This window comes from Vicugna pacos, chromosome 26 (genome assembly GCF_048564905.1).
Source record: "Vicugna pacos chromosome 26, VicPac4, whole genome shotgun sequence".
NCBI classification, from domain to species: domain Eukaryota; kingdom Metazoa; phylum Chordata; class Mammalia; order Artiodactyla; family Camelidae; genus Vicugna; species Vicugna pacos.
In genome coordinates, this window is record NC_133012.1 from 18,091,555 (window position 1) to 18,114,129 (window position 22,575).

Consider the following 22,575-nt stretch of genomic DNA (forward strand, 5'->3'; position numbering starts at 1 on the left):
ACAGGTGGATATGTCGGAATCCTAAATCAGCCTGCCAGCCCTTTCCTCAGTGATTGTCATTGTCATCATAAAGCATGCCCACTGTTGGAACTGAGAGTTTCAAAACTTACTGGTACCAATTTGATTGTTCTTAAAATAAAAGAATCATAAAATCCACATGTTATAAAGAAGGAAATTAAAAATTACAAATCCGGGACTATTACATACAGCTTGATTTTTAGCCCTTTAAATCATTTTGCTTCAAAAGAAAGTGGCGATTTTCATGATTTAGGAACTAGTTGATTTGCTTGTACACTATGCTCAGACTTACCAAAAATATGTTCTTGTTTAAATGTAAATGTTCTTGAAAAAAATATAACAGAAATCACCAGCCTGAGAAGAGGTAGGACTGTCCTAAATAAATACTGCTTTTACATTTTCCAGTGCTCCAAAACACAGTTATTTTCTCCATCAATTTAGAAATTCTGCTCCAAGTTCCTTTTACAATCTGACTTTCCTTTCCATGCCTCACTGTCTCTTTCAGTCAAGCCAGCATCTTAATTCTGACGCTGCGTCTGCATACATATCCAGTTCCTGCCTCACACCATTGCTTATAACACACAATGTTTATCTCTACATGCAATGTCAATCCTCCTTTTCTTTACCTACTGAAGATTCAATTTAAGTCTTACTTGCTACACAAGACCCATTCTGAAGAGTTCTATTCCATTTATAACCTGTTACACTTACAATCATTAGCACAAAGCTTATATTGTGTGTGTGTCCTGCTGTTGCTCAAACCTACCTTTCTATAGCTTGCTCTGTGGCACTAGGATGAAAACACGTGGGCGATCTCACGGTGTCTGGTTTGTGCCTACAGAAGGCGCTAGCAGGAGACAGGAAGTCAGGAGGTGAGATGAAGTGCTTTCTGTCAGCACTGTTCAGCAGCAGCATTTGGTGTAGTGTTGGATTCAACCTTTGTTCCACACTCCCAGAACCATTCTCATCGTCCCGACTGAAACGTGAGCCCCAGCCAGGCAGCACCTTCCCTTCCCCCACACGGAGATCTGAGTCCCAGTTCTCCGGGGGGGGGGTACCCTCCTCAGACCCCCCCGAGGTGCTCCCCTCCTCAGACCCCCCGAGGTGCTCTGTCAACAGCAACTGCCCTCCTCCCACTGGTTTTCCAAGACTCTAGGCTGAGATAAGTCCATCCTCCCTTTGTTCCTGTCCAGGGGTGTTACCTAGAACCCCCTTATTTTCTTTTTTGTCTTTTCAAGCCTCCAGTAATTCTCCCTGTTGAAATGCTGGCATGGTTTCTCTTTTCATGACAGTGTTCTGACTGCAACACTCCTGGAAATGAACTTGAAATAAATTCAAAAGACATTAAAATTTTTGAGCAATGGCAGCACCACTTGAATGTTATATGGGAGAAAAGAGTGTGGTGTTTTAAACTACGGGCTTTGAAGTTGGACAGACCAAGCCTGCATCTTGGTTCAGTTACTTGCTATGGTGTGAGCCTAATACTTTGGAACATCTATTTCCACACAGATAAAATAGGGACTATACCTGTTTTCTTGGGCAGATACCAACAGTAAATCAGATAGTAGATGTGAAAGACTTAGAACAGTGCCTGGCACATAGTAAGTATTCAATTAGTTGTATTTGACACATTAGAAATAAAGAAAATGGACTGAATTAAACTGGATATGCATGTTCAAACTGATAAAAACTCACCAGTTTATATTCTGTGTGTGTGTGTGTGTTTCTTTTTTAAGGCTTGACAGATTGTTGTATTACTACTACATATTCAAAAAGATTTCTTTATTAATTTTTGGAAAACAGCATTGGAATTGAATTCTAAAAGAATCTGTCTAGTGTAGACTCATTCACGTATGTGATAGGTTCCTATCTGCCACTGTCTTCCCCTATTTTCTATTTTAATAAATTCCCTTTCTCTTAATTCATTTCCTTTTTCTCCATGTCAGGTATTTATTTGTACTTTTTAAGCACTTAATCTTTGTCCAGCATTGAGCTAGCAAGTATAAACCATGGTATTTATTGGCTGCTTTATCTTTACAGCATGCTAGATTTATTTCAAATAATTCTTTGGTGCAATTCACTGAAATAAACCAGTGCTCCAAATCTCTTTCACATTTGATCCAATCATGCTTGACAGTCCCTACTGCATATTTTCCCACAGGAGTGGATAAACTGCATCATACAGATAGTAGTTTGTATTTTGGAGCATTTAAAATTTTTTTAAAGTTTCTAAAAATGTGTATTATGAGCCTCCATCCTCACAACGAACCTGTTCTAGAATTATGCACATTTTACAAATAAAGAAACCGTGGTATTTTAAGTACCCTCCTCAAGGTCAGAGGTATTCACTGGTAGAGTCAGGAAGCCCAGCAGTCTTCTTTCTCACCACGTAATATTTGATTATCTGCTTCATGAACTCTTAAGGTTACACAAGTACGAGATATTTCTCCTTGGCCATTAACAGTCACTGAGGAAATGATTGAACCAACCTTTTATTTATGTCCAGTTTCTCTACTTTTATGTCTTGTTCTCAGTCTGAGGGTTGCAGTGGGCAAAGCATAGAACATTTGAATCATCTAGGATTTTTTTTTTTCTCAAATGATTTTGGAGAGTGTGTGTGCATGGGCGCACATCATGGTGTAGCTGAGGGGCAAGTGCAGTGAGGGCTGAGACCCTCTGTGTTAGAGAGTGGCCATGTGAGCCTATGGAATGTCCTTACCTAAAAGTATTTTTTTAAACTAGAATTTTTCAGTGCCTAAAATGGGTTAAAGTACTCTTGATTAGAGAAACCCATCTATATTAAAATAATTTCAGATACACCTATCCTAGTGTTTAATCTGCTTTGATTTTGCTGTTCCATAAGGGCTTTGGAATAAACTCCTAGGATCACGTGTACATTAAAATGATTTATTTTACTAGTTAATTTTTATCAGTTCCTCAAAGAGCCAGCTTAACAACGACACACAATTAATAGGATAATACAGTGCCATTTGAGAGCCAGTGCGGTAAATTAGAAATAAGAGTATTGAAGATTCAACAGTTTAGGCTCTCTTCCCATTACTCACTGGTTTTTTTGGCCCTTGGAAGACACATGCTCTCCAGTATGTTATTTATCACATCCATAAAATGAGGTGAATGAATGAAGTGGAGTCTAAAGATCCTCCAACACTGATACTCTAATTTCTGGTTTAAAAAATTAGATTCTCAATGACCAGATCAACTGAAAGACATTCATGGACATAGCTATCAAAACTCTGTTAACATAACACATACCACAGACATACTGATACACACATCGGAGTGGTTTTATGGTTTCATGTAAATGAAAAGTATAGATGATTATTTATTAAATATATGTTTTATATTTTATCTCTACATCTGTCTCTCTCTCTCTACATTCAGAGTAGCTAAACAAATTAGCTCAAGTGCAGTCTTTTGAGTTCTAACAAACAGATGAAGAGTTTAATTTGCTCTCTTGCTCCACTGCCCACCCAAAATGGGTTCCATACAGAGAGCTGTTATTTCTCGCTTTTTCTTAGGAAGGGGCAAACAATAATTTATGTAACATTTTGAAGTAAATGTCTGTGGGATAAATGTATATTTAGCTCCCCGTATGTATGTATCATCATTATGTCAGATGAACTGAAGACTTCAACATATGGAAGAATTTCTCAAGACCATATTTAACTAGAAATTTCTCCCTCTTCTCCTGTGTGCATGTTTGCATGAAATACACATATATGTGTATATATACAATCTGTTATATATACATTTAAATATTTAATATAAAATTTAGTTATGTGTACTTTAAAAATTATTCTGTTGAAAGTCAAGAATTTATTGCCTTGGTAAAGTTTGGTATAATGTACTCTGACAAATATTTTTCATGCTAGGAGTAACAGAGTAGAGCCGCATTAAAAGACAAAATAAAACATTCAGTTAGTATAATGATAATCAGCATAATAGGAAACTAAATGTTTTATTCTGAATTATCCATACTTTTTATCCAAGTGTTATTTTGACGTAAACATTTTTGAACATTCTTGCAAGCAAGAGTTGAAGACTCAGAAAGGGGTCAGAAAGGACATAAATTAGAACCAGTGGCTCCAATTTGATCTACTCGCAACGGCCCATATGGACTAATCGGAGGTGATAGAGGATAGAATTCAATGGCAAGCTCTGAACCCATACACAGAATGAGATGAGACCCCTTGTAGGGCCCCGTGTTAGTTATGGCTCAAGTTCTCAAATCACCTTGCTAGAACCGCTTGACTTCAGTATCAAATCAGACACGTTTATGAACACTGTCTGTTTGCTCAGCTTGCTTCCAATCTATTTCCTGTTGTGTTTTTACTATTTTTACTTATACACAATTAAGAGTTTTAAGCAATGACAGGAGAAATTGTCATGCCTTTAAAATGCTTTTATTTATTTGCATTTGGAGATCTTAAAACTAGGCATGTTAAAATGCGACATGCTTCTTGATATAATTATTCATAATAACTAGAGATATCATTGAAGTAATTTGCTGTGAAATATTCAAAAATTATAGTTTAAATATATTTTCTTTAAATATTATTTCTACATAATATTTTATAATCATTCTATAGTTTTGTTTCCCCTTGTGGATTTTGTCATGGTCTTGTCTCATATGATATGGATGGAAGACTTACTTCTTACAGAATATGAGAGACACTTAGTTTCATTTAAAATACTTCTTGATAAAACTCCATGCCCAATCAAATTACATGTATATGCCTAAAAATAACATCTTAATAATTTCGTTTTAGTCATAACATCTCAATGCTCTACTACTTTATGATGTTTTGGTAAATATTTTGTGCTTAAATTTATAACTTGACCTTTGCCAGCAAATGTAGGCTAAAGGTCATAATCTTAAAGATCTTAGAAAGCAAGGATTGAGCCAAATAGAAGTTTTAATTCCACCACCAGGACTTGAGTTCTGTGTTGTTCTGGTTTGCACTAAGAGTCACGGTTTCCAAAGAAAGCAAGAAAAATAAGTTGATCTCTTACTCAGTGGTATTAGAAATCATTTGTGGGAAGTATTTCTGTACCCAAATATTTCAAAGGAAGGAAGAGGAAGAAAAAATAATTGAAAGATAACTCAGTCGATTTATAAAAGAAAGGTTTACTCAGAGAAAAACGGTGGTTGAGAAGTAGGAGACAGTGGAGTTGAAAAAAAAAAAGGTAAAGAAGTGACAGGGAGACGTTCAGGGAAAAATGTAAACTTTGGGTCTGAAGAGTTATTAATGAAATACAGTGAAAAATCTATAAGGAAGAACAATGAAAGTTGCTTTATATAAAGGAAGTTTCATATTCATTTGAAAGATTGTGAAGGAACACATGCTTCGCCCTGCAGACCTTGGAAACTTTCCTGAGTCCAAGAGCTCTAATGCTACACACACCATCTCCACTTGAAACTTGCTTTTATTGCCACATATTTCATCCTTGCCTCCCAAGTTATTATGATGGTAATTGTTACATTTCTCATTACAGAAAGCCAGCCTTTCATAAATATTATATGTGGCTATTATTGGCAGACACAGTGTCAGTTTTTAAAGAAATATGGAAATTCTATAATTTGGGGTGATTCATTATTTATCTTTTTTATAATTTTAATGAATACAAGTATATCTTGTTCATTAAAAATGGAACAACAAAAATATTCATCTAGCCATTATCCTCTTGATTAATCTTTCCCATTAAGCTAAAGATCTAAGCAGAGCACCTGAAAGCACCTTAATTCTTTTTCAAAGATCATTATCACACTAAAATTATTTGCTTCTGGAGATCATTAATTTCTTTTTATGAATATGAGAATTTTTTTCTGAATTGAGGTAGATTAACATTCCTTTTCATTCACCCCATTCAAGGAATTCTTAGTAATAAAGCCGAACTAAATGGCGTATATTAAACATCATTCATTTAATCTTGGGGGAAGACATTTCCAAAGGAAGTTTGAAGAGTATGTTGAGAGTAGTTTTTTCATCTTATTATAGGAATGACAGGCAGGGTGTTGTGTTTTATTTGCCAGTAAAATACATGACTATATATGTTATTTGTGTATATCCAGAGGTATAAAATGATCACATAATTACTCATCATTATTTAGATGCCAGAAACTCTTGGGATTGACACTTGAGCCCTCTCCTCACCTTTTTAGGAGCCTCCTGGCTTCTGTGTTGCTTCTTGGTGATCATTAGAATGCCAGTCACTTCCAACTAAACCCAAGTCATTCTGCATGAACTGTTGTTTTGACAATTAAAGGAAGGACAAACAAGACAGTCTGGTGATGGAAAATATTTCATGTGACAGTAAAGAAAATACACAAATTTTAAAAAGTAATCCTTCACTTCTCACCTCTGTGCTTTTTCTTAGTTACCATATCTACGAAATATAAGGCAGCGTTTTTCTGCGAAACTGTGCTTCAGAAGACGGTGCTATCTGTGTCTTTAAAAAGTCTCTCCTATAATATGTCTCTCTCAGTCATTTCATTTTGAACAACAAAGTTCAGGTTTGCTAGAAATGATTTCATGCTTTGCTAGATTTTAATGCTTAAAAAAGCCACCTTACCTAATGAGTAAAAAAGAAGAAGGAAAGGTATTTAGAACCGATTTAGTAATTATTCCTAGGGATAAGGTCTCACAATTGCAAATGTGGATGTGGTTGTAGAGGAGTCTTTTGACAGTTACTTGAAAATAATTTGCAAGCTCTGGCATTCCCATATGGATACTTTGGTTCCTAAGAACTTGGAAGAACAAAGTGCTAAACCCCAGTGTAGGAATAGGACGGTCTTCCAAGACAGTGGTGCCTGAATTTCTTACTGTGTGTCTCCTCTCCTCAGTCTCATTTTAAACATAAGAATCAGGGACACACTTTTCTTGTTCTATGTTCCTATCTTTGTGCATACTGTTTTTTTTTTCCTCCATCTTCTTTGTATTTTAAAGCAACTTAGAAGTAAAAACTTACATGCTGTGGAAAAGATTAAATAACACATCGAACATCATTGTAATGCTGGTGAAGATGGTGTTGTCTAAGATGTCTGTGAAGAGTTTGAATGAGAGGGTAACAAGAACAACATTTCTAAAGGAATTTTCTAGCATCATGTTGTCCGATTTGGTAGCCACTAGTTGTATCAGCCAATTTAAAATTAAATTGTTTAAAATAAAAGAAATTTAAAAATTTAGTTCCTCAGTTGTACTAGTCACATTTCAGATGCCCATTACTGCACACGGCTAGTGGCTACCATATTAGACAGAGTAGATGTAGCGTATTTCCATCATTGCAGAAAGTTCTACTGGATGACTCTATACCAGAGTATAACTTTAAATGTCTGGATAATTGAAATAATTAATATTGTAAACAGATATTTGAATATTTCATTTATATGCCTGTATTTCAAGTTGAACAAAAACATTTTGGAATAAAATGAAGAATTACTTTTGAGGTCATTTTATATTTGGGCATACACAGTAATATATTTAAAATATAAGTTGACTATATTTTATTAAAAGTCAATGCCTAAATTCTCAGTGCACTTTGTTAATCTTGGGACATAGCTGATACTGACACCAAATTTTGAAAAGCAAGTATTAAAGTCACTGATTCTAAGGTAGTGAATATAAGGATTTCATATTTAATGAAAGTTCCACGACTTCCATAATCCCTGACTTCATTTCATCATGACATTTACCACTATGGGTTTCTGTTCTACAAAAGGGCTCAGGAGCACCAAATAACAAGTTATGTGAAAATGTATATAGAATAGTAAAAATTTCTATTTAAGAAAGAGTCAGAATTGTATTGCTTAAAATATTTTCTCCCTGGACATGATAAGCAATCCTTGTAGGATTAGTGGTTTCTCCTACCAGTTGATACAGAGCACAGCCTCTTAATGGAATTCAGAAAAAAAATATAAGAGTAGTTCTTATATTTAAAAATATAAACCTGCCCAGGGTTCTAATCAGAAGTCTAATCAGAAAAAAACCAGGAGGTTTTTTTGCAAGTAAATTTCTTTGTTTATATGGATTTCCAGGAGGAATATTAGCAAAAGCCTTTCACTGTTATGAATCTTCTGATTCCTTTCATGCAATTAGTTGCCTCCTCTAGAAACCACCTTAATTTTTATTACATTTTGTTGCACTAATATGGTAGCTAAGAAGCTAAAATCCTCCTTTGGTTACATTTTGCATTAATACTTGTGTGAAGAAGTACAGTGATTAACTTGTCAGCGTTTTCACCATCTCCTTCCTCATCCAGATCCCTTAGCTTCGTTTCACTGTTCTATTTTTGAATTTTGAAAGGACAGAACGTGTCCAACAAAAGTCTTCAGAGATGAAGAATCTTCCATGTGGAAATCCTATGTAACCCCTCCCCAGGGCGCCGCCCAGAGACGTAGAAAGGAAGCTGAGGAGGAAGTGACATCAAGAAATGCAGTGCAGGTGCAAGGAGGGCGTTCTGAAGGAGGGATTTCTATTTATCAAATATTAACTAAGCCTCAACCATTTTACTGTGCACCGCATAGACGCTCCACCTAAACCAGTCAACCAACATTAAGTTTCCATGACCCTGTAGACTAAACTCAAGTGACGGAGACAATTTAATCATCCCACAGACACATTAAAAAAAATGTATCCAATAACTTCTGTGTGTCAGCCTCTGTTCTAGATTCTGGGACATAGCAATAAACAAAGCAGAAAGGACTCTGCCCTCAGTGAACCTATGTTCTAGTAAAGAAAAACCAACAAACCCATGCGAACAACCAAACGAAGAAATGAACAAATAGAATGTAAAGCTTGGGGAAGGGTTATGAAAGGATGATCTCTAGACTGACAAGAGGGTGTGGCAGAGGTTGGAGGGAGTCTCCTGTTAGGAAGTGACGTGTGAGCAGCCCTATAATTGCTAATATGAGTCAGCTGAGGTGAGGAAGTCGGAAGAGGGCAACGGAGACGGAGAGGAAAAGAACATCGTGGGTGCAGTGTACGTCATGTGAAAAGTCCTAGGAAGGGTAGGACATGGCACATTTGAGGAGATAAGAGAATCCCAGTGCGGATATCCCAGAAGGATAAAGAAACAGAAAGGGTGACTGAGATGACACTGGAGAAGTAAGCAGAGGACAGGGGCTGCGTGGGATCAGGAAGGCCAAGTTAAGGAGTCTGGATTTAGAGTTATTTCACGTGCAGTGAGAATTCCAAGCAGTGCCAATTGGGGGAATAGACTGGGATGGGATGGGGGTGTAGGAAATGAGTTAGGAAGCTTTGTGACATCAGCTGAGAAATGTGGCAACTTGGATTGGGGGAGTGGATTTTAAAGTTATTTTCAAATTAGAGTAGTTTATTGAATTATATTTTTGGACAAGGAAGTATTAAGTAAGCCTCAGAGAAAGTCAACATTTTAGAGTAGAAGAGGAGATGATTCTTGGAGAGAGATAGTTCTTGTTTCCTGCCCGTTGTTTTGGATTCTATGGCTTAATGTAGACTATGAAATGTCACAGATGTCTCATGTAGCTGGACATATTGCCAAACGGTTTAACACTTACGTGAAGTATTTTACAGGTGCTGTCTAATTAAATTCCACAACATTCCACAAAATAGATACTATTATCACTATATTATTATCCATACTTAACTGTTATCATCCATGCTTAATGGGGAAATTGAGGTCTTGTCAGATTAAATAACTTGCGATGTGATTATATAACCCAGAACCCTTCGTTTACAGATGAGGATCTGACACCAAGAGATGAGAATTAATCTCCCTGTGGTAGACTGGATTATTGTTAATTCGGCACTCCCTCTGTCTGCCATGTGAATTTGCAGAATGAAGATCGGAGAGATGACTGTCTGGAGTTGATCAAGGACAATGAAGAAGAGGCTGATGAAGGAGAGGACGAGAGAGACCGTGCCAATGGTGAGCATGACTCTTAAGCACATAGTGGGGTTCAAAATCTTGTCCCATTATTTATTTCCCTCAGCGCTTGTCTGAGATCAAAATTTCACCAGATCCTCTCTCCTAGTGTCTTCAACACACGCTCACTGTTCTCCCCATCCTTGCCCTTCCCGTGTTCATGAATTCATATTGCCCAGTGACTAGTCCCATTTTCACTTCCTTTGGACGCTCTTAGTAGTTATGTTAAGTCTTACCCTGTAATTTTTGCTTTCAATTTTGACACCTCTTTATGACTTAACAGTAAAAAGGATAAATGATTTTAAACAAAAGTGTGTTTCTCCTTCCCTCTGATGTTGAGCTTGATGCCATAACTTCGGCCAACACAATTTTTGTAGAACCCTCTGCGTACAGTGTGCCGTAACAGCAGCTTCCCTTCTGCCTTGCCCTGCAAATGAGACAAAGGGAGCAGAGCCAAACCTAGAGCCTGGAGCCTCGTCCTGCCCACCTGCAGGCTGAAGCAGAACTGCCCTAGTGCCCTGCAGAACACTCTTTCGAGGTACAACTAACACGCATTTGTGCGTTTTATGCATCATATTTCAAATGAACTCATAAATTTTACCCAGTAGCAATTACCTTGTGTGTGAAATTTTATATCATGATTTTCCGCTTGTAATTATAAAGACTTTACCCTATTTCTACAGATCTTATAGGTTTTAATGGATGCTGCATTAAGCGAATTCATCATAATTTACAATTTATTCCCTGAGAACATATTTCATGTTTGTCCTGAACTACAATTACTTATTTAAAGAGTGTAAAGTCTTTTGGCTCATGTTGCCAAATTACTTTCCAAATGGTTGCAAAAATTTAGGATGTTACCAGCAATATGTGAAAGTAATGCCAATTCATTGCTGTTTTAGTGTAAAACTTTCCATATTTATCAAGTTTCAATACCTTCCCACATTTTAAAGCCAATATTTCATTAAAATGTGCTGTCTCTTTTGTGAATTGCATGTTCCTGTCCCTTTGCCATTTGACTAATGAACCTTTTACTGTTATTTTTCTAATTTGTGGCTTTTTGAAACATAAAAATACCTCTTGTTTGTCATTATCCTCAGATCTATTGATACTTTTATTAGTTAATGAAAGAAAAACTCAGGTGAAGATTTGGGGATACAATTGTAGTCTGTTTCTGTGTATCTTTAACACACTTTAAATAGAGTTACTTTGGTTGATGGTGTGAGGTATGGTTCTAAATAGTTTTTCCCCCCCAAACTGCAAAGCACCTAATCAAAATAATTCTTATTAAATGCTCTATCCATTCTGCATAGTTTTGTGATATCTTTTTTAGTATATGCCAAGTTAAATAATTCTCTCTTCTTAGGTTATCTCTTCTTTTCCAATGGTCTGTATAGCTGTTCTTTAATGAGTTTTTTGAGAACAGAAAATATAAATGGCATTTCCTTTTATTTCCCAGTATGCTGCATGGGAGGCAGTCAGTAAATGTTACAGTTGTTGTCACTGGAATAAAACATGGGGAAGAGAAAAATCTCTCTTACTCCATTCCATACTCTGTGTCTATTCCTCTCAAGTCAGCAGCACAAGGCATTTTCACACATTAAGCAACAAGGCGATTATGTGATAATCTCTGAGATATAAATGAATCTCACAGGTAAGTCCAGTTGCTGAATACTGAGAGTTATTTTGGGACTTTAAAGTGTACCGAAAAGGAAAGAAGATAGTCAGACGCTCTGGAAAAGATTCAGAGCCACAGTCCTGGAACTAAAAGATAATTGGAGTTTTAGAAAAGTTGATGCAAAGAAGAAACACATAAGAATGGAATCAGTGAAGTTGCTGAGATTTATTCGTTTTGGTTTCTCTGTGTATCAAAGAACACGAATAGTAAGGTAAAGCAATTTAAGATTGCATTTAAATTTTTATGACGAATTGTTTTTATCTTTAAAAATCCCTTTCTGTTTTTCCATGTAGTATTTAGCAGTAAAAATTGTTCTAAACTCAAAATAAAGTCTAACTATTAGGGACAGAAGGGAAAAAAGAAACGAACTAAAATTCATTCTGAGTGTATCGGAAAGATGTAAGTCTGAGCGCTGATTACAAAGAAGTGGGCCACACAGACCAGACATCAAAGCCTAGAGAAAAGTGACAAAGGAGAGCTTTGGAGTTATCCCAGAGCAGGAGTGGTGCTGAGAAGAGAAATGCTGGGAAGCCCGGATGCACGTTAGGATATTTCCCTTCCTTCATGCTTCCTTCTTTGTCCTTCTTTTCTTTCTTCTTCAGCGTTTCCTGCCTGCTGGAATTGTTTATCTCTTGGACCTCTCTTCAATTTAAAATATCTTGCTGCATGATATCAACTATATGCAAATCATCTTCCAATTTATGGCTCTGAGTTTTGCTGTTTAATTAACTTAAATGTCCCAGACATTGCTTCTGGGATAATTTTTGTTGAGGGCCCCACAGACAATTCAAATTTAGTATTTTCAAAGCCAAGTTCATTATTCCTCACCATTCCTCACCAGCTACTTCTTCTGTAGTCCCTTTCTTAATTAATAACTTTAACATCCACACAATCAGTCAAGCAAGAAATATTGAAGCTTCCCCAATTTCCTGCTGCTTCATACCTCAAATTCAAATGTTCGCACCCTGTATTCACGTCAGCCCTCCTCTTTGAAATGTCTCTCAGTTCAATCTTACCATTTTTATGAGCCCTTTTAATCTTGCCAGGAGGATCACAATAAGTTCCTATTTTACTCATCTTAATCTTTTCTATCTCTGATCCATTCTTTCTACTGGATGTATTTTTTTTATTTTTATTTTTTACTTAATTAATTAATTTTTAAAAAATTGAAGTATAGTCAGTTCGCAGTGTGTCCATTTCTGATGTACAGCATAATAGTTCAGTCATACATATACATACATATTTTCATTTTCATATTCTTTCTCATTATAGGTTACTACAAGATACTGAATAAGGGATAAATTGGGAGCTAGAGGTTTGCGGATACCAACTACTATATATAAAATAGATATACAAGTTTATACTGTATAACACAGGTTACTGGACTTATTTTTTTTTCTAAAATACACATCTGATATTGAGTGCCTATTTTTAAATAGCCATTAATATCAAGTCACCATTTTCCTTACTGTGTAAAATCTCAACTGTGGCCTCCACTTACCTTTCCGACCTTATTAACTGCCATGCCCATTCACATTCTAAACTGGAGCCATGCCGGACTACTTTCTTTCTCTAAGTACATTATACAGTGTCAGTCTCCATGATCATCTGATTAATTCAAATAAACTCATCAAGATGAGGGAATCCTTCTCAATTTTGTTCTCCCATAATACATTCTTTTATACTGTGTAACACTGAGGGTTATTTTACAATAGTGGTGGTTGCCTTTGTGCATTACAGAAATGCACCCTAATTGAAGGCAGGGCCAGTGTGATCTCTCCATTTTTGCTCCCTCCCATGTGTTCTATAAAATTTATTGAGATACTTTGCACACAAGAGGTGTCCTGTAAACGTGCTTTATTGCTCTCACTGTTCTCCACAGGGTGTGACACTTCAAAACCCACATGTCTATGCCTGGAAATTAACTCAAAGTGATACACAAAAATTCTTTACTGTGGTTACTTCTGGAAAGAAAGATTGGGTGGAAGGGTGCAGTGGGAAACTGCAGCTTTTCACTCTATGATCATCTGTGCAGTTCACAATATCATACTATCTATTTTATAATAAAGTCAAATGAAAATCCACAGCCTCTGACACAGATGCAGTCATGCTTGTTTAAAGACTTGAATACACTTCAAGCCAAATAATACTGATTCAAGAGTACATTTCAGGAGTGGAGAATTATGCAGTTCTTCTTTTTTTAATCAAAAAGTTTCATCATGTCAAATTCTAGAGGAATAGATAACAAGAGAAGACTTTAGAATTTCTTCTTGGATATACATATACATACAAATACTATTTCAGATTTTAAAACAAAAAGAGATAAAATTGAATGTATGTAGCTTACTAATTGATGAAATTTTAAGAAACTTACAAACATAACTGTTTGATTTTTATAATTACATTATAATGTGAATAATTTAAGAAATTTTTTAATAGTTCTCTATAAAGCCAAGAAGAAACTAATTATAGCACATATTTATCCCAAGATACTTTGGGTCATTCATGACTTCTTTTTCTTAAATTTAAAATTTTATTTATTTTTTTCATAATTTTTTAAAAATTGAAATACAGTCAGTTACAATGTGTCAGTTTCTCAAGTACAGCACAATGTCCCAGTCATGCATATATATACATATATTAATTTTCATATTTTTTTCATTAAAGGTTATTACAAGATACTGAATATAGTTCCCTGTGCTATACAGAAGAAACTTGTTTTTTTAAATCTATTTTTATATATAGTGTTTAAGAGTTACAAACCTCAAACTTCCAAATTTATCCCTTCCCACCCCTTTTCCCCCGGTAACTGTAAGCTGTTTACTATGTCTGCGAGTCTGTTTCTGTTTTATAAATGAATTCATTAGTGTCCTCTTTTTTTGTTTTTGTTTTTTAATTCCACATATGAGTGATATCATACGGTATTTTTCTTTCTCTTTCTGGCTTACTTCACTTAGAATGATGATCTCTAGGGCCATGCATGTTGCTGCAAATGGCGTTATTTTATTCTTTTTTATGGCTGAGTAATATTCCATTGTATAAATATACCACAACTTCTTTATCCAGTCATCTATCAGTGAACATTTAGGTTGTTTCCATGTCTTAGCTACTGTATATAGTGCTGCTATGAACATTGGGATGCATGTATCTTTTCAAATTTGAGTTCCCTACAGATATATGCCCAAGAGTGGGATTGCTGGATCATATGGTAAGTCTATTTTTAGTTTTTTGAAGAATCTCCATACTGTTTTCCATAATGGCTGCACCAAACTACATTCCCACCAACAGTGTAGGAGGTTTCCCTTTTCTCCACACCCCATCCAGCATTTATTGTTCGTGGACTTTTTAATGATGGCCATTCTGACTGGTGTGAGGTGATACCTCATTGTAGTTTTGATTTGCATTTCTCTGATGATTAGTGATATTGAGCATTTTTTCATGTGCCTATTGGCCATTTGTATGTCTTCATTGGAGAATTGCTTGTTTAGGTCTTCTGCCCATTTTTGGATTGGGTTTTTTTTATTGTTATTAAGTTGTATGAGCTATTTATGTATTCTGGAAATTAAACCTTTGTCAGTTGCATTATTTGCAAATATTTTCTCCCATTCCTTAGGTTGTTTTGTTTTACTTATGGTTTCCTTTAGAAATATATACACACACACACACACACACACATATATATACACATATATATACACATCATACATATATTATATATAGTCAATTTATCCATAATTTAAAATGTATGAACAGTAAGACCAAGAAAGTAGTACTACAGACACTACACACAAAAGAGTTAATGAGCCATAAACTTATCCTGAATGAAAGTGCCAGGTTTGGATGGGTCTCATGCATAATTTGTAACTTATCTTCCTTCTTCCTTTTACCATAGCATAATTAGAGATGTATGAAATATAAATTATTCTTTTCATTTATCATGCACGTTGAAGAATTACAAGTCATAAAATCCCTTGACATCTTCCTGTTTTACCAACAGTGATTGTGAGTTATAAAAGATGGTTCTAATAGCAGCTGGCACTCCTTCTCAGAAGTCAACACTAATCTCTTGAGAGCAAATATAGAAAGAAAGAAGCTGGCAAATTAGGAAATTACCAGTAAGCTTTAATCTTTTCACTAGACATACAACATACAGCCTAAGTAAGCAAGTGTTATTTCCTTCTGTAGGAGACTTCATTATTTTAGAAACAAAGAACATCAATTCTAGGGCTTTTGTGAAGTTAAAAATTATTGGTTTAGTCTGATATCTTTGATCTCCTAATTGAAGCAGAGTTTGGATTCTTAAAAGAAAATAGTTTCATTAAACTCCAAACTGGGCAAAATATACTCTAGTCCCATTCTATTCTGCTATTCTTTCTTTCTTTATTGTACTTCACTTTTTGTTTCTACATTTTTACATTGGTGCACAGAATTTGTTTTCTTTTGGGGGGGGATAAACATTCTTTTTGTTTATTTATTTTTTTAACATTTTTTTTATTGAGTTATAGTCATTTTACAATGTTGTGTCAAACTCCAGTGTAGAGCACAATTTTTCAGTTATACATGAACATACATATGTAGTCACATTCTCTTTCACTGTGAGCCACCACAAGATCCTGTATATATTTCCCTGTGCTACACAGTACAATCTTGTTTATCTCTTCTACATTTTGAAATCCCACTCTGTCCCTTCCCAACCCCTATCCCCTGGCAACCACAAGTTTGCATTCTATGTCTATGAGTCTATTTCTGTTTTGTATTTATTTATTTATTTATTTTAGATTCCGCATATGAGTGATCTCATATGGTATTTTTCTTTCTCTTTCTGGCTTACTTCACTTAGAATGACATTCTCCAGGAACGTCCATGTTGCTGCAAATGGCGTTATGTTGTCGGTTTTTATGGGTGAATAGTATTCCATTGTATAAATATACCACAGCTTGTTTATTTATTCATCTGTTGATGGACATTTAGGCTGTTTCCATGTCTTGGCTATTGTAAATAGTGCTGCTATGAACATTGGGGTGCAGGTCAGAATTTGTTTTCATATGTACCTTTTGGAATTGAAATTTTCTGTGCTAAACTAGAATCATTAATACAACAGTTTCAGATGATTACATAATACTGGAGGTCTACAGTTTTGGTAACTTGTTTTTGCATCTGACTTAAAGCATAAACATCAAAATATTTATCACTGCAAAATAAGAAATAAAGATCACTTTGTTTATTTTGAGTGAGGCAACAATAATAACCAAAAATTTAATTTAACAAGAAATGGCTGGTTTATGTTTTCTTTTCCTTTCTTGCTAAAAGAGGATTTATCCTATGATTTTTGTTTTTTGTTCTTTTTAAAAATTGAGATATAATTTATATATATTCACTATGAACAAGACAATGAAAGTGACATCTCAATTTTTGAAGTTTGAAAAAATATGTAACATTTCATTTGATACTTTAACTGTTTTATATATATGCATATATGTTTTATATATATATATATATATGTAATATATACATATACATATATATTTGTGGGACCTACAGTCTCAGTTACAACTACTCAACTCTGCCAGTGTAGTGCAAAAGCAACCATAGACAATATTTAAACAAGTAAGTGTGAATGAGCATGAAATGTCTGTGTTATAATAGAATTTATTGACAAAATCTGGAAGTGAGCAATAGTTTGTTGACCCCTGAACTAGATGTTCCTTTCAGTTATAAATGCTGATTATTGCGTTAAGAATGGGCTTACTTTCCAAGTATGAGAAGTTGTTATAGAATTACATCACTGAAAGACACCCCAAGAGATGATTTAATTCCTCCATGTACTTCAGGCAAAGTTATACTTAAATCACTACTGAAAATAGCTATCCAGCAACCTGATCTAGTAAAAGGATACATACTCCTTCTTTCTTTCTTTCTTCTTGTAAAATCACTGTATAATAGGTAATATATCTGGGGTTGGTGCAAGATTTGGGAAATATCTTTAATGGCTTAATGATTGAATATTTTGCCATTTTTACACTGACTTTACACACGGTAGAAGACAGAAGGAAGATATATCTCTTGCATTACTCTTACAGCTTCAAACCTTAGGAAATCATTCCTTCTCTTAATAGATCTAAACATTATAAAATTTTTCTTCCATACAAAGAAATTGTCATAAATTAGTTTTTTAGATATGGATAGATTTAATAGATTAAGAATATAGCTTTCCTGTCAGCCCTTCAAGCTTTCATTTAATTTTTTTTATAAAAGTTATGTTATGAGCTTTATAAACAAAACATAAAAAGTGCCCAAGGCAATCTACTAATCAGTTTTCATGTAGTAAAAACTACTGGAATAATCTAACTTAAAAAAAATATTATTTATGATCATTGTTGCTTCATAGTATAGAAAATTTATTGGGCTTAATTCAATCTTAATTCAAAATAGACAGAAAAAATACAATTATATGATACAAATCACCAACTAAAGTTAGCATTAAATTTTACTTCCATTTCTGCCTCAGTATACAAATGACTATTTAGCTAGCTTTTGGAAATAAACTGATTTCCCTAAATTATATTTAGTATTTATTATATATTTTTTTACTCTCCAATTAATTGAATAAATTATGTTAAAACACATTAAAACTCAAAAGGGACAAATTTCCCCTTAAGATTAGCTTAAGTTTACTCCAAGGCCAACAAATATTTACATAAACCATAAAGGTAATGTGACAAAAAATAAAAAAGTTATTGGAAGACATTCCTATTTTTATCTTCAAATTTTTCCTTCAAATGTTCTTTTTCTATTAAAGTTCAACTTAAAAATCTTTAGCTTTCATTCACCCAATCTTACAAAGCTTTGCTCAAGCTAATGGTAAATTCCATCAGGGCTGGAAAGATGTCAACTTTATATACTCACATATTGTCAGCATCCAGTCAAGTATGTAGCCCATATACATGCTTATAAAGCAGATTGGTTTGGCTTAATATAATATGGTTTTTATCATCATCACCATCATCATCAAATCACTATTCTACTTACTATGCCATACATTGTGCTGGCCGTTTAGGTCATTTATAATCATATAATGAAACTACATGTTGTGTTTCTATTTTTCTTCTTTTTCTCTTTTCTTCCAACTTTTAATTTTATTCAGATTGTTAAAATCTGCAGTAAGTATCGAGCCAGCATTTGAACCTAGGTAGTTCAGGACCTCACTATATTACGGTGTTTCTCTAACATGTTCAACATGTAAATTAGCAAAAGACTATAAACCCAGAAATATCTTAATTAGCTCTGTGGAAAAAAATCTCTAAGTCAGTTATTCAATTTAAAATCTTTAATATCATACTAAAAACTTTTGCACAGCAAAGGAAACCATCAACAAAATGAAAAGACAGCTACTAAATGGGAGAAAATATTTGAAAATCATATATCTGATAAAGGGCTCATATCCAAAAAGTATAAAGAACTCAAACTCAATGGCCAAAAAAAATCTGATTTTAAGATGGGCAGGAGATCTGAATAGACATTTTTTTCCAGAGAAGATGTACAGATGGCCAACAGGTACATGAGAAGATGTGCAACGTCATTAATCATCAGGGAAATGCAACTCAAAAACCACGATGAGATATCACCTCACATCTCTTAAGAGTGGCTATTATCAGAAAGACAAGAAATAAGAAATATTGGTGAGGATTGGAGAAAAGGAAACCTTTGTACACTATTGGTGGAAATGTAAATTGATACAGATATTATGGAAAACAGTATGGATGTTTCTCAAAGAATTAAAACTAGAACTACCATGTTATCCAGCAATTCCACTTCTGGGTATTTGTTTGAAGAAAACAAAAACACTAACTCGAAAAGATATATGTATTCCCATGTTTGTTGCAGCATTATTTACAATAATCAAGACAGGAAACAAACGAATTGTTCATCGATGGATGAATGGATAAAGGAATTGTGAGATATAAATATATGTATACATCTATACATATACACACACAAAATGGAATATTATTCAGTCATAAAAGAAGGAAATCTTGCCATTTGCACCAGCATGGATGGACCTCAAAGGCATTATGCTAATCGAAATAAATCAGAAAGTAAAAAACAAAAACCTTACGATTTCTCTTTTATGTGGAGTACAAGCAAACAAAAACAAGTTCATAGAGACAGAGAATAGATTGGTGTTTGCCAGAGGTGAAGGGGCAGGGATTGGGAAAAAATGATGAAAGGGGTCAAAAGTTAAAAAAATTAAAATTAAATTAAAAAGCTGCCTTCCTGATTTACCAAAAAAAAAAAAAAAGGCTATGGCTCAAGTTACAAAATGCATATTTATATGTAACACAGATTTAACAATCACGTAGGGAAGTAGACTGGCTGCCATGCATATATAATAAAATGTCTCATTCCATGAATCACAAATGCTTGTGTATATTTCAGAGAGTCATCTCCTTATAAAGATGGCAAAGTTATTTTCCAAGATAATATTTCTTGACATTTACAAAAAATCACACAAAATAGGTAGAATGGCACACAGTCCAATAGGAGTAAATAAAAAATGTCCAAAGAACTTATCTCTGCTTCTCAGGAGTCCAATCTGAATTTCTCCCCTGACTGTGCCATGAATATAGTTTCCCAACTTAGGATTCATCTCTCTCTGTATTGTTTCCCAGCAAAAACATTTTGGAAGATAGTTCACCACAAAGCTGATGTGAATATTACCTATTTAAAGTTCATTTTAAAAAAATGTTAAAAGGAGTGAAGCATGCAGCAATGCCTAGGGTATAAGCAGTTACTTAATTGAGAGTCGTGCTGTTGTCCGAACAATGCAAGGTCTATACCTTGCTGGTTAAGCCTATGAGTTTTGCACCTCAAAGAAAAATTTTCAGTTGAATGAGTTGCTCAGTGGTGACACCCTTTATTTTGCACACTCCTTAAACTTTAGTAAATGTGTCAGAAGGATTCTCACTTAAAGGCACATTATCTTAAAAGAAACAAGGATGATGAGAGAATATATTGGTTTTAGTCTGGAATAAGTTGTCAGTCATTTTGTTTAATGTGGTCTCAGCTGGATCATTAGAGAACCAGGAGGCTGTGAGACCCAGTTTGAAATGCCAGTTTTGAATTAGGTTGGGTTGAATCATTTGGGTGAACACTGATTAATGACTACATAAAAATAAAAAACAAACCTTCCATTTTTAAAGAGCTGCATCATTTCAAGTTAATATCAGCAAGAGGATAAGGACATTTCTGACATCCCAAGTGGACTTTAATTGAGAAATCAAGAATCATTTTATAAAATATATTTGGTCTCCTTTATAGGCAGAGAACAATTTAGAAACTTTCAAAGGAGCTATTGAAATTCAGTGATAAGTCTACACCAATTGGAATAGCAGAATGCTGTCTCTTTTCTATTGAGATCTGCTTTAGAAAGTGAATTCATATCTTCTGTACAAGAACATTATTGAAAAACATAGTTTTAAGAAACAAAAAGGTGGGAAAACAGTAGAGAAAACTAATAGACCTCTGTTTTATACTAATTTGTATCGCAATGTTCCCTTCCTTTTTTGAATAGCAATAATTATTACCTACCTAATGCCTTGTTGTTTACAAAGTTTATTCATACTTTATAACACCTACTACTGGTAAAAATTACTCTATCCAAAAATTGTCATTTCTCCTTGCCACCTCACCTCCTTCTTCTTGACTAACTGACCCAGAACCATTTCCTAAAAAGACTGTCCTTTCCCCACTGTCACCTTTGTCCTAAATCCAGACTCTACTCTGTTCTAGTTGTTTATTTAACCCAATAGCCCATACCAAAAAGTATAAATTACTGTAGCTTTACATTTGACATTTATGTTTGATAATGTAAATCTTCCAGGTATATATATTCCTTTTATTTAAGATTTCCTTGACTATTCTTGAGTCTTTGCTTTTCCATATATTTCTAGAATTTTATTGTTAATTTAAACACACACACACACACACACACACACACCCTGCTAAAATGCAAACTGAGATTGTGTGGAATTTATATATTAGTTTGAAGAGAATTGATAAAACTCCCCAAAAGACTTAGGCACTTAATGAAAGAGAATATTCAAAAGACCAATAAATGTATCAATACTTCATTACTCATCAGAGAAATGCAAATTAAAACCATAGGGAGATTTCACTACCAGATATCCATCAGAATGTCTAAAATGGAAAATATATACAATATCAAGTGTTGGTAAGAATGTGGAACAACCAGAATTCTCAGACAATAACACTTAGGAAAATTAACCAGGAATATTTACTAAAAATGGCCATATATATATATATATATATATATGAAATATATATATATTTCATAACCCAGCAACTTCACATCTGAAATACACCAAACAGAAAATATCTTCATCCAGTGTGTGTGTGTGTGTGTGTGTGTGTGTGTGTGTGTGTGTGTGTCTGTGTGTGTGTATGTTCACTGCAGCACTATGTGTAATAGGCCAAAGGGGAAAGCTACTGGAATGGGAATGTGACCTTGGACAGGATACTTACCTCTCTGTATTTTCTGTTCTTCATCTGTAAAAGTAGGAATCATAATAGCACATTATTTTGTTATTATTTATTAGGATGGCTTTGAGGATTAAACAAATATATATAACAGATTAGTGCCTAGTACATAATAAGTGATAGATAAATACCTATTTTTAAGATGAAACTCATAGCAACAAGAAAGATTCTATTGTCTTGGTGTCTTAGTTTTCTGCTGTGGCTGGAGCACAGTTTGCTTTTGTTCAGAACTATTTGGGAAAAAACTGACAAAGGAGAAAAATCCATGTTTGTACTGCTTGTCTCATCATCAATCAAAGAACATTCATTAATTGTCTTTCCACTGTGCCAGGCATCATCATTATCAAGTCAGACAGCAGCATTTATTACCTGCTCCCTGTGTGCAGGTGCAGAAA

At 34.5% G+C, this 22,575-nt stretch overlaps 1 long non-coding RNA gene across 1 annotated transcript in view; it reads left to right on the forward strand.

The window, feature by feature from the left end:
• Positions 1-22,575, forward strand: part of LOC140689601 (uncharacterized) — a 108,856-nt gene that overhangs the window by 48,082 nt on the left and 38,199 nt on the right. Inside the window, exons 2-3 of the long non-coding RNA XR_012064641.1 lie at positions 9,858-9,948; positions 10,323-10,483. This is a non-coding gene — a long non-coding RNA (uncharacterized lncRNA). The remainder of the gene's footprint in view (positions 1-9,857; positions 9,949-10,322; positions 10,484-22,575) is intronic.